Source organism: Scardinius erythrophthalmus, assembly GCF_964197995.2.
Source record: "Scardinius erythrophthalmus genome assembly, chromosome: 16".
NCBI classification, from domain to species: domain Eukaryota; kingdom Metazoa; phylum Chordata; class Actinopteri; order Cypriniformes; family Leuciscidae; genus Scardinius; species Scardinius erythrophthalmus.
The window spans coordinates 2,591,665-2,615,155 of NC_138236.1; the positions used below are offsets into that span (position 1 = coordinate 2,591,665).

A 23,491-nucleotide genomic window follows, 5' to 3' on the forward strand; every position below is an offset into this window, starting at 1 on the left:
GATTCAGGAGTCTAAAAAGATGAGTTTCGTGAAAATAAGTCGACCACACCCAAAGTTATAAGCATTTGAAAAAAAAAATTCACCACTAGGTGGCGCTGTTTCGAAACTTCTCAGGCTCATTCAGGGCATTGTGCTGATGACCCATACCACGTTTCGTAACAATCCGTTCATGCGTTCATAAAATACAGAATTTTAGCACAAAATTCAAAATGGCCGACAGCCAAAATGACCGATATGGTCAAATTGGATATCAGTCGACTCGGCATGTTGCCCTGAATCTAACGAGACCAATTGTATGATTTTTGGACAAACTGTTCAGAAGTTATAAGCAAAAATAGCCATTTTTCATATCTCCGGACCAGTAGGTGGCGCTGCGCCGAAACACAGCATGTAGCCTCAGGTCATGCTTGTGAGTACAAGTACCAAGTTTGGTCTGAATACGATAAACCGTTGCGGAGATACGGCCTTACGACTGTTTTTGCTAGCGCTACGTAAAATGTATTCGTGCGTTTATCGAAAACGGTTTGACGAATCCATTTGAATTCCATAACTTTTTGTCAGCACTACCTGAAGATGATCTGGTTCAATTTTCGTGCAAATCGGACAAACCGTCTAGGACGAGTTCGAAAAAGTAGCTTTTTTTGAAAATTCAAGATGGCGGCCATATTTTTATGACGGCAAATGACGTCATAGGGTGCAATCGAATCGCCATGAGCTCAGGAATCAGTGGAAAAAAGAATTTCGCTGATTGGCCTTACGGTTCAAAAGTTATTAGCAAAATAAAAGTGAAATTTTGGACAGGTGGTGGCGCTAGAGGGAATGACTTAGAAACACCAAAATTGGTGTATTTAATGTTGAGACGGTCCTCTATCAGAATGTCAAACCAAAACAACTTTCCCGCAATCGGTTCTATGGGCTGCCATAGACTCCCAGTCGGAAGAAGGAAGAATAATAATAATAATAATAATAATAAGAACGGGAACGAAAACAATAGGTGCCTCCGCACCTTCGGTGCTTGGCCCCTAATAATAAGAACGCGAACGAAAACAATAGGTGCCTCCGCACCTTCGGTGCTTGGCCCCTAATAATAAGAAACGGAACAGATACAATAGGTGCCTCCGCACCTTCGGTGCTTGGCCCCTAATAATAATAATAAGAAACGGAACAGATACAATAGGTGCCTCCGCACCTTCGGTGCTTGGCCCCTAAATAGCTGCAAGCAGCAATTACCGGGGCCAAGCAGAATAAGACGACAAGACATGCCAACATGTCTGAAAGTGTCAGACCAACTGCAACAATGAGCAATTAAAGACATTTAAAGAGGATTTTAGGCGAAATGGCTGAAAAATCATGTAAAAAGTGATTCAAAATATGATTTAATGGATTGTCACTTTTGACCAAAAGGTGGCGCTGTTACGAAATTGATGTGGTGTGGTCAGAGTAAGGAGACAGTGACACATACAAAGTTTTGTGTCAATATGTCGAGGCATTGCAGATATAAAGCCTGAATAGTCATTTTGGCATCATGCCTCAACTTTGCTGCTGTGCTATACGAAAACGGTTTCATCAATCGACACGAAATCCATAACTTTTTGTCGGCACAGTCTGGAGATGATACGATTCGATTTTGGTGAAAATCGGACAAACGGTCTAGGAGGAGTTCGAAAAAGTAGGTTTTGAATGAAAATCAAGATGGCGGACAGGAAGTTTGGCCAAATAAGGAAAACTTGGTATCTATGTTCTCGGCTTGACCCAAGGAATCTATTAAGACCCGTGGCATTTCAATAGCCAGATTTATTCAAAAGTTATTAGCCTTTTTGGAAATTTTGTTATAACTTTTGACCACTAGGTGGCGCTGTCTTAAAATATTTTGGTTGCCTTCAGGGGATGGTGCTGATGACACAATCTGAGTTTCGTAATATTACACCAATGCATTTGTTTAGTATAGCATTTTATTTCACAAAACTGTATTGAAGTCAATGGGAATTTCATATTTTGTTCAATTATAGCGCCACCAAGAGGCTCAGTCCCACAATTTTTTTTACGTGTCCTCAGAGTGAGCCCATACATATGTGTGTCAATTTTGGTGAAAATATCTCAATTCGCTTCGGAGTTATAGACATTTATATGAAAAAACACGAAAAAAATGACTGACACATGACTTTGATTGGAAATTAGTACCCCTAAACATCAATATTTTCGCATTTGGGCATTGGCGTATAGCTATCGACCTATGTTTCCAAACTTCTGACGGTGGTTTCGTCTCGATCGGACTAGCGGTTTCAAAGATATAGCCAAATGTTTTTTAAGCGCTAAATCACAACGCTACACAAACCGTAAGGCAAAACCTAGCATGTTTGGTATCGTAGGACTCGGCAACGATTCAGGAGTCTAAAAAGATGAGTTTCGTGAAAATAAGTCGACCACACCCAAAGTTATAAGCATTTGAAAAAAAAAATTCACCACTAGGTGGCGCTGTTTCGAAACTTCTCAGGCTCATTCAGGGCATTGTGCTGATGACCCATACCACGTTTCGTAACAATCTGTTCATGCGTTCATAAAATACAGAATTTTAGCACAAAATTCAAAATGGCCGACAGCCAAAATGACCGATATGGTCAAATTGGATATCAGTCGACTCGGCATGTTGCCCTGAATCTAACGAGACCAATTGTATGATTTTTGGACAAACTGTTCAGAAGTTATAAGCAAAAATAGCCATTTTTCATAACTCCGGACCAGTAGGTGGCGCTGCGCCGAAACACAGCATGTAGCCTCAGGTCATGCTTGTGAGTACAAGTACCAAGTTTGGTCTGAATATGATAAACCGTTGCGGAGATACGGCCTTACGACTGTTTTTGCTAGCGCTACGTAAAATGTATTTGTGCGTTTATTGAAAACGGTTTGACGAATCCATTTGAATTCCATAACTTTTTGTCAGCACTACCTGAAGATGATCTGGTTCAATTTTCGTGCAAATCGGACAAACCGTCTAGGACGAGTTCGAAAAAGTAGCTTTTTTTGAAAATTCAAGATGGCGGCCATATTTTTATGACGTCAAATGACGTCATAGGGTGCAATCGAATCGCCATGAGCTCAGGAATCAGAGGAAAAAAGAATTTCGCTGATTGGCCTTACGGTTCAAAAGTTATTAGCAAAATAAAAGTGAAACTTTGGACAGGTGGTGGCGCTAGAGGGAATGACTTAGAAACACCAAAATTGGTGTATTTAATGTTGAGACGGTCCTCTATCAGAATGTCAAACCAAAACAACTTTCCCGCAATCGGTTCTATGGGCTGCCATAGACTCCCATGGCGGAAGAATAATAATAATAATAATAATAATAATAAATATAGCTGCAAGCAGCAATTACCGGGGCCAAGCAGAATAAGACGACAAGACATGCCAACATGTCTGAAAGTGTCAGACCAACTGCAACAATGAGCAATTAAAGACATTTAAAGAGGATTTTAGGCGAAATGGCTGAAAAATCATGTAAAAAGTGATTCAAAATATGATTTAATGGATTGTCACTTTTGACCAAAAGGTGGCGCTGTTACGAAATTGATGTGGTGTGGTCAGAGTAAGGAGACAGTGACACATACAAAGTTTTGTGTCAATATGTCGAGGCATTGCAGATATAAAGCCTGAATAGTCATTTTGGCATCATGCCTCAACTTTGCTGCTGTGCTATACGAAAACGGTTTCATCAATCGACACGAAATCCATAACTTTTTGTCGGCACAGTCTGGAGATGATACGATTCGATTTTGGTGAAAATCGGACAAACGGTCTAGGAGGAGTTCGAAAAAGTAGGTTTTGAATGAAAATCAAGATGGCGGACAGGAAGTTTGGCCAAATAAGGAAAACTTGGTATCTATGTTCTCGGCTTGACCCAAGGAATCTATTAAGACCAGTGGCATTTCAATAGCCAGATGTATTCAAAAGTTATTAGCCTTTTTGGAAATTTTGTTATAACTTTTGACCACTAGGTGGCGCTGTCTTGAAATATTTTGGTTGCCTTCAGGGGATGGTGCTGATGACACAATCTGAGTTTCGTAATATTACACCAATGCATTTGTTTAGTATAGCATTTTATTTCACAAAACTGTATTGAAGTCAATGGGAATTTCATATTTTGTTCAATTATAGCGCCACCAAGAGGCTCAGTCCCACAATTTTTTTTACGTGTCCTCAGAGTGAGCCCATACATATGTGTGTCAATTTTGGTGAAAATATCTCAATTCGCTTCGGAGTTATAGACATTTATATGAAAAAACACGAAAAAAATGACTGACACATGACTTTGATTGGAAATTAGTACCCCTAAACATCAATATTTTCGCATTTGGGCATTGGCGTATAGCTATCGACCTATGTTTCCAAACTTCTGACGGTGGTTTCGTCTCGATCGGACTAGCGGTTTCAAAGATATAGCCAAATGTTTTTTAAGCGCTAAATCACAACGCTACACAAACCGTAAGGCGAAACCTAGCATGTTTGGTATCGTAGGACTCGGCAACGATTCAGGAGTCTAAAAAGATGAGTTTCGTGAAAATAAGTCGACCACACCCAAAGTTATAAGCATTTGAAAAAAAAAATTCACCACTAGGTGGCGCTGTTTCGAAACTTCTCAGGCTCATTCAGGGCATCGTGCTGATGACCCATACCACGTTTCGTAACAATCCGTTCATGCGTTCATAAAATACAGAATTTTAGCACAAAATTCAAAATGGCCGAGAGCCAAAATGACCGATATGGTCAAATTGGATATCAGTCGACTCGGCATGTTGCCCTGAATCTAACGAGACCAATTGTATGATTTTTGGACAAACTGTTCAGAAGTTATAAGCAAAAATAGCCATTTTTCATATCTCCGGACCAGTAGGTGGCGCTGCGCCGAAACACAGCATGTAGCCTCAGGTCATGCTTGTGAGTACAAGTACCAAGTTTGGTCTGAATACGATAAACCGTTGCGGAGATACGGCCTTACGACTGTTTTTGCTAGCGCTACGTAAAATGTATTTGTGCGTTTATTGAAAACGGTTTGACGAATCCATTTGAATTCCATAACTTTTTGTCAGCACTACCTGAAGATGATCTGGTTCAATTTTCGTGCAAATCGGACAAACCGTCTAGGACGAGTTCGAAAAAGTAGCTTTTTTTGAAAATTCAAGATGGCGGCCATATTTTTATGACGGCAAATGACGTCATAGGGTGCAATCGAATCGCCATGAGCTCAGGAATCAGAGGAAAAAAGAATTTCGCTGATTGGCCTTACGGTTCAAAAGTTATTAGCAAAATAAAAGTGAAACTTTGGACAGGTGGTGGCGCTAGAGGGAATGACTTAGAAACACCAAAATTGGTGTATTTAATGTTGAGACGGTCCTCTATCAGAATGTCAAACCAAAACAACTTTCCCGCAATCGGTTCTATGGGCTGCCATAGACTCCCATGGCGGAAGAATAATAATAATAATAATAATAATAATAATAATAAGAAACGGAACAGATACAATAGGTGCCTCCGCACCTTCGGTGCTTGGCCCCTAATAATAAGAAACGGAACAGATACAATAGGTGCCTCCGCACCTTCGGTGCTTGGCCCCTAAATATAGCTGCAAGCAGCAATTACCGGGGCCAAGCAGAATAAGACGACAAGACATGCCAACATGTCTGAAAGTGTCAGACCAACTGCAACAATGAGCAATTATAGACTTTAGAGAGGATTTTATGCAAAATGCCTGAAAAATCATAGAAACAATAATTAAAAATATGATTTTATGGATTATCACTTTCGACCAATAGGTGGCGCAGTTACAAAACTGATGTGATGTGGTCAGAGTGAAGTGACAATGACACATACAAAGTTTGGTGTCAATATGTCAAGGCATTGCAGAGATAAAGCCTGAATAGTGCTATTAGCATCATGCCTCAACTTTGCTGCTGCGCTATACGAAAACGGTTTTGTCTATCGACACGAAATCCATAACTTTTAGTCGGCACGGTCTGGAGATGATACGATTCGATTTTGGTGAAAATCGGACAAACGGTCTAGGAGGAGTTCGAAAAAGTAGGTTTTGACTGAACATCAAGATGGCGGACAGGAAGTTCGGCCAAATAAGGAAAACTTGGTATCTATGTTCTCGGCTTGACCCAAGGAATCTATTAAGACCAGTGGCATTTCAATAGACAGATTTATTCAAAAGTTATTAGCCTTTTTGGAAATTTTGTTATAACTTTTGACCACTAGGTGGCGCTGTTTCGAAATATTTTGAGTACCTTCAGGGGATGGTGCTGAAGGCACATTCTGAGTTTCGTAATATTACACCAATGCATTTGTTTAGTATAGCATTTTATTTCACAAAACTCTATTGAAATCAATGGGAATTTCATGTTTTGTTCTATTATAGCGCCACCAAGAGGCTCAGTCCCACCATTTTTTTTATGTGTCATCAGAGTGAGCCCATACATATATGTGTCGATTTTGGTGCAATAATCTCAATTTGCTTCGGAGTTATAGACATTTATATGAAAAAACACGTAAAAAATGACTGACACATGACTTTGATTGAATATTACTACCCCTAAACATCAATATTTTCACATTTGGGCATTTGCATATAGTTAACAAGCTATGATTCCAAACTTCTGACGGTGGTTTCGTCTCAATCGGACAAACGGTTTCGAAGATATAGCCTAATGTTTTTTAAGCGCTAAATCACAATGCTACACAAACCGTTAGGCGAAACCTAACATGTTTGGTATCGTTGGACTCGGCAACAATTCAGGAGTCCAATGAGATGAGTTTCGTGAATATAAGTCGATCACACCCAAAGTTATAAGCATTTGAAAAAAAAAATTCACCACTAGGTGGCGCTGTTTCGAAACTTCTCACACTCCTTCAGGACATCGTGCTGATGACCCATACCAAGTTTCGTAATAATCCGTTCATGCGTTGTTAAAATACAGCATTTTAGCACAAAATTCAAAATGGCCGACAGTCAAATTGGCCGATATGGCAAAATTGGATATCAGTCGACTCGGCATGACGCCCTGAATCTATCAAGACCAATTTTATGATTTTTGGACAAACTGTTCAGAAGTTATAAGCAAAAATAGCCATTTTTCATATCTCCGGACCAGTAGGTGGCGCTGCGGCGAAACGCAGCATGTAGCCTCAGGTCATGCTTGTGATGACATGTACCAAGTTTGGTCTGAATACGATAAACCGTTGCGGAGATACAGCCTTACGACTGTTTTTGTAAGCGCCACGTAAAATTTGTTCGAGCGTTTATCGAAAACGGTTTGACGAATCAAAAAGATTTTAATAACTTTTTGTCACCACTGCCTGAAGATGATCCGATTCAATTTTCGTGCAAATCGGACAAACCGTCTAGGACGAGTTCGAAAAAGTAGCTTTTTAGGAAAATTCAAAATGGCGGCCATGTTTTTATGACGGAAAATGACGTCATAGGGTGCAATCGAATCGTCATGAGCTCAGGAATCAGAGGAAAAAAGGATTTCGCTGATTGGCCTTACGGTTCAAAAGTTATTAGCAAAGTAAAAGTGAAACTTTGGACAGGTGGTGGCGCTAGAGGGAATGACTTAGACACACCAAAATTGGTGTACTTAATGTTAGGACTGTCCTCTATCAGAATGTCAAACCAAAACAACTTTCCCGCAATCGGTTCTATGGGCTGCCATAGACTCCCATGGCGGAAGAAGAAGAAGAATAATAATAAATATAGCTGCAAGCAGCAATTACCGGGGCCAAGCAGAATAAGACGACAAGACATGCCAACATGTCTGAAAGTGTCAGACCAACTGCAACAATGAGCAATTAAAGACATTTAAAGAGGATTTTAGGCGAAATGGCTGAAAAATCATGTAAAAAGTGATTCAAAATATGATTTAATGGATTGTCACTTTTGACCAAAAGGTGGCGCTGTTACGAAATTGATGTGGTGTGGTCAGAGTAAGGAGACAGTGACACATACAAAGTTTTGTGTCAATATGTCGAGGCATTGCAGATATAAAGCCTGAATAGTCATTTTGGCATCATGCCTCAACTTTGCTGCTGTGCTATACGAAAACGGTTTCATCAATCGACACGAAATCCATAACTTTTTGTCGGCACAGTCTGGAGATGATACGATTCGATTTTGGTGAAAATCGGACAAACGGTCTAGGAGGAGTTCGAAAAAGTAGGTTTTGAATGAAAATCAAGATGGCGGACAGGAAGTTTGGCCAAATAAGGAAAACTTGGTATCTATGTTCTCGGCTTGACCCAAGGAATCTATTAAGACCAGTGGCATTTCAATAGCCAGATGTATTCAAAAGTTATTAGCCTTTTTGGAAATTTTGTTATAACTTTTGACCACTAGGTGGCGCTGTCTTGAAATATTTTGGTTGCCTTCAGGGGATGGTGCTGATGACACAATCTGAGTTTCGTAATATTACACCAATGCATTTGTTTAGTATAGCATTTTATTTCACAAAACTGTATTGAAGTCAATGGGAATTTCATATTTTGTTCAATTATAGCGCCACCAAGAGGCTCAGTCCCACAATTTTTTTTACGTGTCCTCAGAGTGAGCCCATACATATGTGTGTCAATTTTGGTGAAAATATCTCAATTCGCTTCGGAGTTATAGACATTTATATGAAAAAACACGAAAAAAATGACTGACACATGACTTTGATTGGAAATTAGTACCCCTAAACATCAATATTTTCGCATTTGGGCATTGGCGTATAGCTATCGACCTATGTTTCCAAACTTCTGACGGTGGTTTCGTCTCGATCGGACTAGCGGTTTCAAAGATATAGCCAAATGTTTTTTAAGCGCTAAATCACAACGCTACACAAACCGTAAGGCGAAACCTAGCATGTTTGGTATCGTAGGACTCGGCAACGATTCAGGAGTCTAAAAAGATGAGTTTCGTGAAAATAAGTCGACCACACCCAAAGTTATAAGCATTTGAAAAAAAAAATTCACCACTAGGTGGCGCTGTTTCGAAACTTCTCAGGCTCATTCAGGGCATCGTGCTGATGACCCATACCACGTTTCGTAACAATCCGTTCATGCGTTCATAAAATACAGAATTTTAGCACAAAATTCAAAATGGCCGAGAGCCAAAATGACCGATATGGTCAAATTGGATATCAGTCGACTCGGCATGTTGCCCTGAATCTAACGAGACCAATTGTATGATTTTTGGACAAACTGTTCAGAAGTTATAAGCAAAAATAGCCATTTTTCATATCTCCGGACCAGTAGGTGGCGCTGCGCCGAAACACAGCATGTAGCCTCAGGTCATGCTTGTGAGTACAAGTACCAAGTTTGGTCTGAATACGATAAACCGTTGCGGAGATACGGCCTTACGACTGTTTTTGCTAGCGCTACGTAAAATGTATTTGTGCGTTTATTGAAAACGGTTTGACGAATCCATTTGAATTCCATAACTTTTTGTCAGCACTACCTGAAGATGATCTGGTTCAATTTTCGTGCAAATCGGACAAACCGTCTAGGACGAGTTCGAAAAAGTAGCTTTTTTTGAAAATTCAAGATGGCGGCCATATTTTTATGACGTCAAATGACGTCATAGGGTGCAATCGAATCGCCATGAGCTCAGGAATCAGAGGAAAAAAGAATTTCGCTGATTGGCCTTACGGTTCAAAAGTTATTAGCAAAATAAAAGTGAAACTTTGGACAGGTGGTGGCGCTAGAGGGAATGACTTAGAAACACCAAAATTGGTGTATTTAATGTTGAGACGGTCCTCTATCAGAATGTCAAACCAAAACAACTTTCCCGCAATCGGTTCTATGGGCTGCCATAGACTCCCATGGCGGAAGAATAATAATAATAATAATAATAATAATAATAATAAGAAACGGAACAGATACAATAGGTGCCTCCGCACCTTCGGTGCTTGGCCCCTAATAATAATAATAATAATAATAAGAAACGGAACAGATACAATAGGTGCCTCCGCACCTTCGGTGCTTGGCCCCTAATAAATATAGCTGCAAGCAGCAATTACCGGGGCCAAGCAGAATAAGACGACAAGACATGCCAACATGTCTGAAAGTGTCAGACCAACTGCAACAATGAGCAATTAAAGACATTTAAAGAGGATTTTAGGCGAAATGGCTGAAAAATCATGTAAAAAGTGATTCAAAATATGATTTAATGGATTGTCACTTTTGACCAAAAGGTGGCGCTGTTACGAAATTGATGTGGTGTGGTCAGAGTAAGGAGACAGTGACACATACAAAGTTTTGTGTCAATATGTCGAGGCATTGCAGATATAAAGCCTGAATAGTCATTTTGGCATCATGCCTCAACTTTGCTGCTGTGCTATACGAAAACGGTTTCATCAATCGACACGAAATCCATAACTTTTTGTCGGCACAGTCTGGAGATGATACGATTCGATTTTGGTGAAAATCGGACAAACGGTCTAGGAGGAGTTAGAAAAAGTAGGTTTTGAATGAAAATCAAGATGGCGGACAGGAAGTTTGGCCAAATAAGGAAAACTTGGTATCTATGTTCTCGGCTTGACCCAAGGAATCTATTAAGACCCGTGGCATTTCAATAGCCAGATTTATTCAAAAGTTATTAGCCTTTTTGGAAATTTTGTTATAACTTTTGACCACGAGGTGGCGCTGTCTTGAAATATTTTGGTTGCCTTCAGGGGATGGTGCTGATGACACAATCTGAGTTTCGTAATATTACACCAATGCATTTGTTTAGTATAGCATTTTATTTCACAAAACTGTATTGAAGTCAATGGGAATTTCATATTTTGTTCAATTATAGCGCCACCAAGAGGCTCAGTCCCACAATTTTTTTTACGTGTCCTCAGAGTGAGCCCATACATATGTGTGTCAATTTTGGTGAAAATATCTCAATTCGCTTCGGAGTTATAGACATTTATATGAAAAAACACGAAAAAAATGACTGACACATGACTTTGATTGGAAATTAGTACCCCTAAACATCAATATTTTCGCATTTGGGCATTGGCGTATAGCTATCGACCTATGTTTCCAAACTTCTGACGGTGGTTTCGTCTCGATCGGACTAGCGGTTTCAAAGATATAGCCAAATGTTTTTTAAGCGCTAAATCACAACGCTACACAAACCGTAAGGCGAAACCTAGCATGTTTGGTATCGTAGGACTCGGCAACGATTCAGGAGTCTAAAAAGATGAGTTTCGTGAAAATAAGTCGACCACACCCAAAGTTATAAGCATTTGAAAAAAAAAATTCACCACTAGGTGGCGCTGTTTCGAAACTTCTCAGGCTCATTCAGGGCATTGTGCTGATGACCCATACCACATTTCGTAACAATCCGTTCATGCGTTCATAAAATACAGAATTTTAGCACAAAATTCAAAATGGCCGACAGCCAAAATGACCGATATGGTCAAATTGGATATCAGTCGACTCGGCATGTTGCCCTGAATCTAACGAGACCAATTGTATGATTTTTGGACAAACTGTTCAGAAGTTATAAGCAAAAATAGCCATTTTTCATATCTCCGGACCAGTAGGTGGCGCTGCGCCGAAACACAGCATGTAGCCTCAGGTCATGCTTGTGAGTACAAGTACCAAGTTTGGTCTGAATACGATAAACCGTTGCGGAGATACGGCCTTACGACTGTTTTTGCTAGCGCTACGTAAAATGTATTTGTGCGTTTATTGAAAACGGTTTGACGAATCCATTTGAATTCCATAACTTTTTGTCAGCACTACCTGAAGATGATCTGGTTCAATTTTCGTGCAAATCGGACAAACCGTCTAGGACGAGTTCGAAAAAGTAGCTTTTTTTGAAAATTCAAGATGGCGGCCATATTTTTATGACGGCAAATGACGTCATAGGGTGCAATCGAATCGCCATGAGCTCAGGAATCAGAGGAAAAAAGAATTTCGCTGATTGGCCTTACGGTTCAAAAGTTATTAGCAAAATAAAAGTGAAACTTTGGACAGGTGGTGGCGCTAGAGGGAATGACTTAGAAACACCAAAATTGGTGTATTTAATGTTGAGACGGTCCTCTATCAGAATGTCAAACCAAAACAACTTTCCCGCAATCGGTTCTATGGGCTGCCATAGACTCCCATGGCGGAAGAATAATAATAATAATAATAATAATAATAATAATAATAATAATAAGAAACGGAACAGATACAATAGGTGCCTCCGCACCTTCGGTGCTTGGCCCCTAAATATAGCTGCAAGCAGCAATTACCGGGGCCAAGCAGAATAAGACGACAAGACATGCCAACATGTCTGAAAGTGTCAGACCAACTGCAACAATGAGCAATTAAAGACATTTAAAGAGGATTTTAGGCGAAATGGCTGAAAAATCATGTAAAAAGTGATTCAAAATATGATTTAATGGATTGTCACTTTTGACCAAAAGGTGGCGCTGTTACGAAATTGATGTGGTGTGGTCAGAGTAAGGAGACAGTGACACATACAAAGTTTTGTGTCAATATGTCGAGGCATTGCAGATATAAAGCCTGAATAGTCATTTTGGCATCATGCCTCAACTTTGCTGCTGTGCTATACGAAAACGGTTTCATCAATCGACACGAAATCCATAACTTTTTGTCGGCACAGTCTGGAGATGATACGATTCGATTTTGGTGAAAATCGGACAAACGGTCTAGGAGGAGTTCGAAAAAGTAGGTTTTGAATGAAAATCAAGATGACGGACAGGAAGTTTGGCCAAATAAGGAAAACTTGGTATCTATGTTCTCGGCTTGACCCAAGGAATCTATTAAGACCCGTGGCATTTCAATAGCCAGATTTATTCAAAAGTTATTAGCCTTTTTGGAAATTTTGTTATAACTTTTGACCACTAGGTGGCGCTGTCTTGAAATATTTTGGTTGCCTTCAGGGGATGGTGCTGATGACACAATCTGAGTTTCGTAATATTACACCAATGCATTTGTTTAGTATAGCATTTTATTTCACAAAACTGTATTGAAGTCAATGGGAATTTCATATTTTGTTCAATTATAGCGCCACCAAGAGGCTCAGTCCCACAATTTTTTTTACGTGTCCTCAGAGTGAGCCCATACATATGTGTGTCAATTTTGGTGAAAATATCTCAATTCGCTTCGGAGTTATAGACATTTATATGAAAAAACACGAAAAAAATGACTGACACATGACTTTGATTGGAAATTAGTACCCCTAAACATCAATATTTTCGCATTTGGGCATTGGCGTATAGCTATCGACCTATGTTTCCAAACTTCTGACGGTGGTTTCGTCTCGATCGGACTAGCGGTTTCAAAGATATAGCCAAATGTTTTTTAAGCGCTAAATCACAACGTTACACAAACCGTAAGGCAAAACCTAGCATGTTTGGTATCGTAGGACTCGGCAACGATTCAGGAGTCTAAAAAGATGAGTTTCGTGAAAATATGTCGACCACACCCAAAGTTATAAGCATTTGAAAAAAAAAATTCACCACTAGGTGGCGCTGTTTCGAAACTTCTCAGGCTCATTCAGGGCATTGTGCTGATGACCCATACCACGTTTCGTAACAATCCGTTCATGCGTTCATAAAATACAGAATTTTAGCACAAAATTCAAAATGGCCGACAGCCAAAATGACCGATATGGTCAAATTGGATATCAGTCGACTCGGCATGTTGCCCTGAATCTAACGAGACCAATTGTATGATTTTTGGACAAACTGTTCAGAAGTTATAAGCAAAAATAGCCATTTTTCATATCTCCGGACCAGTAGGTGGCGCTGCGCCGAAACACAGCATGTAGCCTCAGGTCATGCTTGTGAGTACAAGTACCAAGTTTGGTCTGAATACGATAAACCGTTGCGGAGATACGGCCTTACGACTGTTTTTGCTAGCGCTACGTAAAATGTATTTGTGCGTTTATCGAAAACGGTTTGACGAATCCATTTGAATTCCATAACTTTTTGTCAGCACTACCTGAAGATGATCTGGTTCAATTTTCGTGCAAATCGGACAAACCGTCTAGGACGAGTTCGAAAAAGTAGCTTTTTTTGAAAATTCAAGATGGCGGCCATATTTTTATGACGGAAAATGACGTCATAGGGTGCAATCGAATCGCCATGAGCTCAGGAATCAGAGAAAAAAGAATTTCGCTGATTGGCCTTACGGTTCAAAAGTTATTAGCAAAGTAAAAGTGAAACTTTGGACAGGTGGTGGCGCTAGAGGGAATGACTTAGAAACACCAAAATTGGTGTATTTAATGTTGAGACGGTCCTCTATCAGAATGTCAAACCAAAACAACTTTCCCGCAATCGGTTCTATGGGCTGCCATAGACTCCCATGGCGGAAGAATAATAATAATAATAAATATAGCTGCAAGCAGCAATTACCGGGGCCAAGCAGAATAAGACGACAAGACATGCCAACATGTCTGAAAGTGTCAGACCAACTGCAACAATGAGCAATTAAAGACATTTAAAGAGGATTTTAGGCGAAATGGCTGAAAAATCATGTAAAAAGTGATTCAAAATATGATTTAATGGATTGTCACTTTTGACCAAAAGGTGGCGCTGTTACGAAATTGATGTGGTGTGGTCAGAGTAAGGAGACAGTGACACATACAAAGTTTTGTGTCAATATGTCGAGGCATTGCAGATATAAAGCCTGAATAGTCATTTTGGCATCATGCCTCAACTTTGCTGCTGTGCTATACGAAAACGGTTTCATCAATCGACACGAAATCCATAACTTTTTGTCGGCACAGTCTGGAGATGATACGATTCGATTTTGGTGAAAATCGGACAAACGGTCTAGGAGGAGTTCGAAAAAGTAGGTTTTGAATGAAAATCAAGATGACGGACAGGAAGTTTGGCCAAATAAGGAAAACTTGGTATCTATGTTCTCGGCTTGACCCAAGGAATCTATTAAGACCCGTGGCATTTCAATAGCCAGATTTATTCAAAAGTTATTAGCCTTTTTGGAAATTTTGTTATAACTTTTGACCACTAGGTGGCGCTGTCTTGAAATATTTTGGTTGCCTTCAGGGGATGGTGCTGATGACACAATCTGAGTTTCGTAATATTACACCAATGCATTTGTTTAGTATAGCATTTTATTTCACAAAACTGTATTGAAGTCAATGGGAATTTCATATTTTGTTCAATTATAGCGCCACCAAGAGGCTCAGTCCCACAATTTTTTTTTACGTGTCCTCAGAGTGAGCCCATACATATGTGTGTCAATTTTGGTGAAAATATCTCAATTCGCTTCGGAGTTATAGACATTTATATGAAAAAACACGAAAAAAATGACTGACACATGACTTTGATTGGAAATTAGTACCCCTAAACATCAATATTTTCGCATTTGGGCATTGGCGTATAGCTATCGACCTATGTTTCCAAACTTCTGACGGTGGTTTCATCTCGATCGGACTAGCGGTTTCAAAGATATAGCCAAATGTTTTTTAAGCGCTAAATCACAACGTTACACAAACCGTAAGGCAAAACCTAGCATGTTTGGTATCGTAGGACTCGGCAACGATTCAGGAGTCTAAAAAGATGAGTTTCGTGAAAATAAGTCGACCACACCCAAAGTTATAAGCATTTGAAAAAAAAAATTCACCACTAGGTGGCGCTGTTTCGAAACTTCTCAGGCTCATTCAGGGCATTGTGCTGATGACCCATACCACGTTTCGTAACAATCCGTTCATGCGTTCATAAAATACAGAATTTTAGCACAAAATTCAAAATGGCCGACAGCCAAAATGACCGATATGGTCAAATTGGATATCAGTCGACTCGGCATGTTGCCCTGAATCTAACAAGACCAATTGTATGATTTTTGGACAAACTGTTCAGAAGTTATAAGCAAAAATAGCCATTTTTCATATCTCCGGACCAGTAGGTGGCGCTGCGCCGAAACACAGCATGTAGCCTCAGGTCATGCTTGTGAGTACAAGTACCAAGTTTGGTCTGAATACGATAAACTGTTGCGGAGATACGGCCTTACGACTGTTTTTGCTAGCGCTACGTAAAATGTATTTGTGCGTTTATCGAAAACGGTTTGACGAATCCATTTGAATTCCATAACTTTTTGTCAGCACTACCTGAAGATGATCTGGTTCAATTTTCGTGCAAATCGGACAAACCGTCTAGGACGAGTTCGAAAAAGTAGCTTTTTTTGAAAATTCAAGATGGCGGCCATATTTTTATGACGGAAAATGACGTCATAGGGTGCAATCGAATCGCCATAAGCTCAGGAATCAGAGAAAAAAAGAATTTCGCTGATTGGCCTTACGGTTCAAAAGTTATTAGCAAAGTAAAAGTGAAACTTTGGACAGGTGGTGGCGCTAGAGGGAATGACTTAGAAACACCAAAATTGGTGTATTTAATGTTGAGACGGTCCTCTATCAGAATGTCAAATCAAAACAACTTTCCCGCAATCGGTTCTATGGGCTGCCATAGACTCCCATGGCGGAAGAATAATAATAATAATAAATATAGCTGCAAGCAGCCATTACCGGGGCCAAGCTGAATAAGACGACAAGACATGCCGACATGTCTGAAAGTGTCAGACCAACTGCAACAATGAGCAATTAAAGACATTTAAAGAGGATTTTAGGCAAAATGCCTGAAAAATCATAGAAACAATAAATAAAAATATGATTTGATGGATTATCACTTTCGACCAATAGGTGGCGCAGTTACAAAACTGATGTGATGTGGTCAGAGTGAAGTTACAATGACACATACAAAGTTTGGTGTCAATATGTCAAGGCATTGCAGAGATAAAGCCTTAATTAATGCTATTAGCATCATGCCTCAACTTTGCTGCTGCGCTATACGAAAACGGTTTCGTCTATTGACACGAAATCCATAACTTTTAGTCGGCACGGTCTGGAGATGATACGATTCGATTTTGGTGAAAATCGGACAAACGGTCTAGGAGGAGTTCGAAAAAGTAGGTTTTGAATGAAAATCAAGATGGCGGACAAGAAGTTTGACCAAATAAGGAAAATTTGGTATCTATGTTCTCGGCTTGACCCAAGGAATCTATTAAGACCAGTGGCATTTACATAGGCCGATGTATTCAAAAGTTATTAGCAGTTTTGGAAATGTTGTTATAACTTTTGACCACTAGGTGGCGCTGTCTCTAAATATTTTGGGTACCTTCAGGGGATGGTGCTGATGGCACATTCTGAGTTTCGTAATATTACACCAATGCATTTGTTTAGTATAGCATTTTATTTCACAAAACTGCATTGAAGTCAATGGGAATTTCATGTTTTGTTCTATTATAGCGCCACCAAGAGGCTCAGTCCCACCATTTTTTTTATGTGTCCTCAGAGTGAGCCCATACATATATGTGTCGATTTTGGTGCAAAAATCTCAATTTGCTTCGGAGTTATAGACATTTATATGAAAAAACACGAAAAAAATGACTGACACATGACTTTGATTGGAAATTAGTACCCCTAAACATCAATATTTTCGCATTTGGGCATTGGTGTATAGCTATCGACCTATGTTTCCAAACTTCTGACGGTGGTTTCGTCTCGATCGGACTAGCGGTTTCAAAGATATAGCCAAATGTTTTTTAAGCGCTAAATCACAACGCTACACAAACCGTAAGGCAAAACCTAGCATGTTTGGTATCGTAGGACTCGGCAATGATTCAGGAGTCTAAAAAGATGAGTTTCGTGAAAATAAGTCGACCACACCCAAAGTTATAAGCATTTGAAAAAAAAAATTCACCACTAGGTGGCGCTGTTTCGAAACTTCTCAGGCTCATTCAGGGCATTGTGCTGATGACCCATACCACGTTTCGTAACAATCCGTTCATGCGTTCATAAAATACAGAATTTTAGCACAAAATTCAAAATGGCCGACAGCCAAAATGACCGATATGGTCAAATTGGATATCAGTCGACTCGGCATGTTGCCCTGAATCTAACGAGACCAATTGTATGATTTTTGGACAAACTGTTCAGAAGTTATAAGCAAAAATAGCCATTTTTCATATCTCCGGACCAGTAGGTGGCGCTGCGCCGAAACACAGCATGTAGCCTCAGGTCATGCTTGTGAGTACAAGTACCAAGTTTGGTCTGAATACGATAAACCGTTGCGGAGATACGGCCTTACGACTGTTTTTGCTAGCGCTACGTAAAATGTATTCGTGCGTTTATCGAAAACGGTTTGACGAATCCATTTGAATTCCATAACTTTTTGTCAGCACTACCTGAAGATGATCTGGTTCAATTTTCGTGCAAATCGGACAAACCGTCTAGGACGAGTTCGAAAAAGTAGCTTTTTTTGAAAATTCAAGATGGCGGCCATATTTTTATGACGGCAAATGACGTCATAGGGTGCAATCGAATCGCCATGAGCTCAGGAATCAGTGGAAAAAAGAATTTCGCTGATTGGCCTTACGGTTCAAAAGTTATTAGCAAAATAAAAGTGAAATTTTGGACAGGTGGTGGCGCTAGAGGGAATGACTTAGAAACACCAAAATTGGTGTATTTAATGTTGAGACGGTCCTCTATCAGAATGTCAAACCAAAACAACTTTCCCGCAATCGGTTCTATGGGCTGCCATAGACTCCCAGTCGGAAGAAGGAAGAATAATAATAATAATAATAATAATAATAATAAGAACGGGAACGAAAACAATAGGTGCCTCCGCACCTTCGGTGCTTGGCCCCTAATAATAATAATAATAATAAGAAACGGAACAGATACAATAGGTGCCTCCGCACCTTCGGTGCTTGGCCCCTAATAATAATAATAATAATAAGAAACGGAACAGATACAATAGGTGCCTCCGCACCTTCGGTGCTTGGCCCCTAATAATAATAAGAAACGGAACAGATACAATAGGTGCCTCCGCACCTTCGGTGCTTGGCCCCTAATAATAAGAAACGGAACAGATACAATAGGTGCCTCCGCACCTTCGGTGCTTGGCCCCTAATAATAATAAGAAACGGAACAGATACAATAGGTGCCTCCGCACCTTCGGTGCTTGGCCCCTAATAATAATAATAATAAGAAACGGAACAGATACAATAGGTGCCTCCGCACCTTCGGTGCTTGGCCCCTAATAATAATAATAATAAGAAACGGAACAGATACAATAGGTGCCTCCGCACCTTCGGTGCTTGGCCCCTAATAATAATAAGAAACGGAACAGATACAATAGGTGCCTCCGCACCTTCGGTGCTTGGCCCCTAAAAATGAAGACAGCTTCAAACCCAACACTCTCCCTGCCTACCATTGATTAAAGTCCCCCTGTAGTCAATAATTGTATCCTTTAAAACTCATCTTTGATCACCAAAATGACAAATTGAAAGAAAAAGTAAAATCTGTGGAAAAAAAATGCCTTCATGCCTTAAAATATCTATGTAACTTGACACCCTTGCCTCATTTAGTATGCGCGGTTCTATGAATATGCAAATTAGCCCCGCCTCCACTCACTCACTCAGCTCAGAGATCCACTGGTTGACGATCACACGTTGATCTGATTGGTTACAAGGTAGTTTGTGACGTCAGAAACACCAGCGATTTCAAAGCGCGTTTTTGAGACTGTCTTTGGTTCACTGCAGTTAAGGAGGAAATACTCAGCAATGGTGTCGACTTATGAATTTACACATGGTTTGTCTTAAAGCACATTGAAAACACCACATAGACACATAAACAACATTAAAAGCTGGATTTTCACCACAGGAGGGACTTTAAAAAACAGATAGTCCTGCCCCAAACTCACACCATTGGTTAGCCCAATGTTCAAAGCTCAAATGAATGGATCAAAAAGGACATAAAAATAGCATTATTCATAGTTTTCAGTCACCTGACCGGCCCGGAGACCTGGAGGGCAAAACATCAGTACAACTGAGGCACAGGCCTGTCAAATTTCCATCTGTTTCAAGACATGAATATTTAGATCTCCTCTCAAAAAAAATAAAAAAAATAAAAAAAATATGTGAACAAAATGCAAGTTTTGGACACTTCTGATCCATATACAGCACCTGCTACCGTATATCAATTACTAAAAATAGCACAACACTATTAAAAAAAAAACAGTGCCTTAATGTATGTGTGATATTAAAAGATCAAATTCTGTATAACTTTATTGATGAGCTCAGAATATGAACAAAACTCGCCAAACTCGCTTGTTAAGCGTTTTCTTTATAATGGTTTCCTGGAAAACGCTTAACGAGAAACTTGTGTGTTGAGTTTATATTCTGAGCTCATCTGCTCGCTTAGATATAGTACGCATCACCAATAAGGTGTATATTGAATTTGGTCTTCTAATATCACTGTCTTAATACAAACCTGGTGAAAATGACTGACGGTCAATGTAGGAAAGGTGGCCGTTTCTATAAGAGTGTGACTTCACGTGAAAACTATGAATAGGACGAATTATTCTAGAAGAAACATTAACAAATTTGTCAATTTTTACCTCTTCTCAACACAGGGAAGAGAAGATGGGATGGAAGGACGAGAGTTACACGGGACACTGCTTAAATGACAGCTGAGAAATGGTCATCGTGTCGGTGGGATTCGGGGGGGAAGAGCGTCCTTGAGGAATTCCAGCGGGATGTTTATTAGGCAGACACAGATGAGCGCTGGTAATTACCAGTCGGAGAGCTGAACAGAAGAGGCCTTGAGTGATGACAAGGGAAGGGGGACGACACACACGGTTTCAATCTGAGTGATGCCACAAACACAATGCATCCTTTTAAATTCAGCAAATGTCACACGCTAAAAAGAAATAAATCCTGTTTCTATTGGTATAGTAAAATGAGAGCGCACAGTGAGGGGGAGAAAGAAGTGATGAAGTGTTTGCAAGATTTAAAAGATTAGTTCACTTCAGAATTAAAATTTCCTGATCATTTTCTCACCCCCACGTCATCAGATGTGTTTCTGTCTTCAATGGGGGTCCAACAGGCTGAAGGTCCGAATGCAGATTCAAAAGCTCTACATGATCCCAGCCGAGGAATAACGGTCTTATTAATAAAATAAACATTATATACATTTTGGGCCCTATCTTGCACCCAGCGCAATTGACTTTGTACATCGACGCATGTATCATTCCTATTTTGCACCCGCGCAAAGCGCGCTTTTCCCTCCACAGAAGCACGTCGCTAAACTAGGGAATGAACTTGCGCTCCCTGGGCGGTTCAGCGCAAAAAAGGAGGCGTGTTCCGGCGCAAACGTTCCTTCATGCTATTTTGCAGGTTTAGAAAACAATTGCGCCACTAACCAGGAAAAAATAGTTTAAAGTCAGTGGCGCGTTGCGCATGTTATTCATATGCTATTTTAAGGGCGCATGCTTGGCCATAATCAATGTAGCGTGTGCACAACACGCATACACTTTGATTCTCTCAATTACACAGATGCAGCAGTTTTCATTTTTGCAAATCATACATTATTACGATAGATAGATAGATAGATAGATAGATAGATAGATAGATAGATAGATAGATAGATAGATAGATAGATAGATAGATAGATAGATAGATAGATAGATAGATAGATAGATAGATAGATAGATAGATAGATAGATAGATAGATAGATAGATAGATAGACAGACAATTTATTATTAAAGCATACATCTAGCTTACACATTTACCCAAATTATCATTCGCCTTTTTAACCAAAGTTAATTTGGGTGGGTTTCTCCATCCCCAACGTCCCTGACGAGAGCGTTGCTCTCCTCGGCTGTGAACCGCTCCTGGCAAATCCGCCGTTACAATAGCGATCCTCCATGGAACAAACGCACCTGCTCTTAAAGGGAATGTGAGATGACGCTCTGATTGGTTTATTTCACGTTACGCCCAAACCACACCTATGAATAATGAAGCTACTTCAGACCAACACATTTTAGATTTGCACCTAGCGCAAGAGTGATTTATCACGCCGGGAAATAAGCAACAGCGCCAAGACCCGCCCACAAAGTTACTTGCGCTTTGCGCTTTGACACTTGCGTTTCAGATCGTTAAAATAGGGCCCTTTAACCACAAATGCTCGTCCACATTGCATTGAATCTGCAATTTGGACCTTCAAACCGTTGGACCCCATTTAACGTCTATATGGAGAAAAATCCTGGAATGTTTTCCTTAAAAACCTTAATTTCTTTTCAACTGAAGAAAGAAAGACATGAACATCTTGGATGACGTGGGGGAGAGTAAATTATCAAGAATAACATTTTAATTCTGAAGTGAACTACTCCTTTAAAACACTAAAATATTTAACTTTAGACTATGCAACACGTATTTATTTACACAAAGCATCTCTTGATTTTCTCTGAAGAATCATAATAATACAGGTAAAAATAAATATCACGATTTACTCACCCACATGTTGTGTCAAGTTTGGAACGAGACGGGGTGGAGAAAGAATAATGAGGTTGGCATGATTAAAAGCGCACACAAAAAATGACTCAGTAGGAGAAATATTTAACTTTACACTAAGCAATGCATGTGTTTTTTTACACAAGATAAAGAAAGATAAAGGAATATGGGCAAACATTTATATTTTGCCATCATTTACTCACCCTCATGTCATTACAAACCTCTTTCTTCTCTGGGATACAAATGGAAAGTCTTAATGCAGTTCTTTTCTATTCAGTGACAGTTTATAGTGACGTACTGTACATAGTCTAAAAAACATAAAAGTAGTTCATGAAAACAGTGAAAAGCATGGAAAAGTTCTCCTTCAACAAAATTAAGTTTGAAATGACATGAAGGAGAAGAAACAAAGTCAAAATGTTCAATTTTTTGGTTGCATTTTCTTCCACTCGTACAGAGTTAGAAGGGGAAACAGCAAAGAGAATTGAATGTACTGTGTCAAAATAAACTTGCATTGGACTGAAACATTTTAGATTGAGTTTCTGCAGTGTAATGCTATATCGAAGGAGAAGTGAAATCCAGGAAGCGCTGGAGAATTGAGTGTCTGGGAATTGCTGCTCTCTTAACACAGCAAGACCCTTCAAAGTCTATTGGAAAGACAATGAATCTGTGCCAAACGGAAGCCCTCGGACATTCGTATCCCTGTATTATTTAAAAACTCACATTAGAGAGAAGCAGAGATGGGAGTGAAGATCATCTGAAGCACAATGACGTCCAGAAGAGGTGGTCCTGTGAGAATATCTGTATGCCAGACAAACAAGAAGGAAAACACGAGACCAAACAGATAAACAGATGGATATTTACTGCTCACACAAGCTCAAGTGGAAAAGCAAGAAGGCTGGGAAAATCCTGCTATAAAAACCAGCATTAGTTGGCCATCAGGCTGGTTTCCACTGGTCAATCTGGTCTTGTTTGATGGTTCTGAAGTGGTTTTCAGCTGGAGACCACATGGCCGACCTGCTAAGCCAGGATGATCTCATATTTACATTTTCATACCTTTAAATAGACACTGAAACAAACAATATCAGCATATATATATCTAAGACTAGTACGCTTTAATCCTCAGACGACTCGTCAGAACTGCAG

The 23,491-nt window shown here is 39.8% G+C and overlaps 1 protein-coding gene across 5 annotated transcripts in view; it reads right to left on the bottom strand.

Moving 5' to 3' along the window:
- The window catches only part of znf385d (zinc finger protein 385D), a 284,480-nt gene that overhangs the window by 238,737 nt on the left and 22,252 nt on the right, over positions 1-23,491 (bottom strand). The gene's annotated exons all lie outside the window — the stretch shown is intronic.